At 48.7% G+C, this 2610-nt stretch overlaps 1 long non-coding RNA gene across 1 annotated transcript; it reads right to left on the reverse strand.

Moving 5' to 3' along the window:
* Positions 1–253: 253 nt before the first annotated feature.
* LOC129624487 (uncharacterized) lies at positions 254–2193 on the reverse strand. The gene is made up of 2 exons (XR_008700985.1): positions 777–2193; positions 254–594 (listed from the first exon to the last, which is right to left on the reverse strand). It is a non-coding gene; the product is annotated as an uncharacterized LOC129624487 (long non-coding RNA).
* Between the last annotated feature and the right edge of the window lie 417 nt (positions 2194–2610).

Here is a 2610-nt window from a genome sequence, read left to right on the forward strand (position 1 = left end):
TGAGAATTCTATTACCGATGGTATCTTGATATTGTCCTCTATTGATTGTCTTTTTCATTCAGTTTGAGATCTACCTGGTTCTTGATATAATGAGTAATTTATTAATGCAACCTGGAACTTTGTGGTATTATATTATGAGACTTTGGTACTTATTTAAATTTTCTGTTTTAGGTGGCTTCATCTCACACCACCCAAGAAGTGGAAGGGAGGGTGCTTCCTCTCTGCTGCCAGGTGGGAAGAGCAGTCACGTGTCACTGAACCTTCCGAGTTGGCCCCAAGGAGGGCCACCTGCCTGGTGTTGTTTGAGTCAACAGAACGAGACTGAGTCAGATTCGGAAGCAAAGGAAAGCTTTATTCCCTGATCAGAGAACAGAGAGGTGTGAGCTCCTGGTCCAGAGCACAGGCTGTCCTGTAGGCTGTGGGCGGGGCTGCTTTATAGGGTCCCGGTCAGCAGTGAGGGGGCGGGGCTCTTTGCGCACAGCCCTGAGCCCAGGTGTAAGTGCAGCCACTACCCATCAGGAACCCTGGTCTGAAGTGCCGGGTTCGAGGTCTTTGTCCATGGCTGCCTGTGAGCCAGCGACACTAGACTCAGCACTGAGGAAAAGAAGAAAAGGTCAGACTTGATTTTATTACCCAGATTCTGCTTTTATTCTCCTGGAATTGTGCATTGGCTTTGCTGGTGATGAATCCCTCCACTCCCATTTGTCTAACCTCTTGGAGACAAAGGAGATGGTTTAAGATACATGCTCAGATATCAACAAGAGACCGGTGGTTACCTGTCACATTCTCCTGAAAAGGCAGGACTCCAGGTCTTTGGGCTGGATGCACCTGAGTGTCCCTGGCCCATTTTGGTGGTATTTCGGAAAAGAAGCTCCAGGTCAGAGCATGGTTCACGCGAGTGGTCAAGGGGCCCATGGCCCCAGCTTGTTTCTCTGGAGGCTGGGGCTTGGGGGCCTCTTCGCTAGAGTATAGTGTCCCCATGGAGTGGCCCCTGCGACTTCAGAGCAGGGAGGGTGGTGAAGGTCACCAGGTGGCGTCTGCTCCACTTAGGGGTGAGCAGGGCTTGCAGGCTGCTGGTTTTCCAGATTTTCAGATGCGCCTAGGCTCCTGGCTGGAAGGCTGGGGCTGGGTCAGTGAGTGCAAGCAGCAACTGGGTCCCATATTCCATGAGAGCTTTCCTGGTTTCTCCTAACTGGAGCGCACACTTGAGTTGTTCCATTTCAAGGGGACTGAGGTGTCTTTTCTCTCCAGCTATGGAAATGGGAGTTCATTTCCCATTAAGTTCAAGGGCACTTAACCTGGAGCTGACCGCATGTGGAGTAGGGCAGTCAGAGTTTCCTGACATAGCTTGGCTAACACCTGTTTCCCGATCTGATTTGATCTATTTTCTCTATTGATTGAGGTCTCTGGGCTGAGAGGAAGGTCCAGCCATCCCCTTTGTCACTTGAGATTCAAGTCCTGGACCATCATTTGTTGTAGGGATCCTGGGAGCCCAAACCTGGGGATTCTCTCTCTTACTACTGCCTTAGCTGCTTCAGCTGCTGTTTCAATTGTAGCGGGGAATTCTTCTATCCACTCAAAAAATGTGTTTACTAGCACCAAGAGATACCTGAAATTGCCAGCTGCCCTCAGCATGAGATCAGTATGTCAGTCTTCTCCAGGGTATGTCCCCCTGATCTGAATGGTCCTTATCTGGGGCTTTGGTGGAGAAGGGAGTCAGGCGTGTTTCGACAATCCCACTGATTATACCTTTCATGCCAGGAGTTACCGTGACCCTGCTAACCAATGATATAGGGCTTCCCTCCTGGAGTGAGTTCTTTGATGAGCCTCCCTTATCCTTGACAAGCTGCAGTTGGGGAAAGAAGTATCTCCTGTGGTCATTAACTGGCCGCTGCTGGCCTCCTGGATCTCTGTTGAAGTAGCTCAGTCTGGGAGGGCCAGGACGGGGGCCTGAAGGAATTGCTATTTCAATTCTTGAAAGGCCCCTTTGAATTCTGGTTTCCATTAGAAGGATCATCATCCTTTCCATTCAACATTTCAAGTAGAGGCTTAGCTACTAGACTAGGGCTGGGGATCCAGGTGCTGCCATCCCCAGGAGACCCCCAAGAAGTCTTCTAATTCTAGGAGGGGTGAGGCTACATATGCATCTCCCATCTCCTAAGGTGGGCTTCCCTGACCTTCTGTTGAGAATGCTGCCAGGTGGGTGATCCTGGTTTGTGATATCTGAACCCTTTTCTTGGACACTGCATACACTTTATTGGCTAGGTGGTTTGGGGGTGGTTATAGTATTTTTTATCCGAAGCTTCCTTAGTAGGCCTGGTGATCAGACTGTTGTCTACATTTTGGAGGAGGTGATCCCTCCTTCAGATGTAGATCTTTTAGGCCTTTAGCTGTTTCCCCAAAGATGATGAGGGAATTTTTGAATTCTTAGAGCAGTACTGTCTGGAAGTATTGTTTTTGTTGAGTCTTTGGGTCCTGCCACTCAAAAGCAAAAATTCCGTGTGACTTTGGGGCAAATGGAATATAGGAGGTGTGTCTTTTTTTTAAAGTGCTTTTAAAAAAGATTTTTTTGGTGGGGATGTGGATCGTCTTTAAAGTCTTTATTGAATT

The sequence above is a fragment of the Bubalus kerabau genome, chromosome 12, assembly GCF_029407905.1.
Source record: "Bubalus kerabau isolate K-KA32 ecotype Philippines breed swamp buffalo chromosome 12, PCC_UOA_SB_1v2, whole genome shotgun sequence".
In the NCBI taxonomy this organism is placed as follows: Eukaryota; Metazoa; Chordata; class Mammalia; order Artiodactyla; family Bovidae; genus Bubalus; species Bubalus kerabau.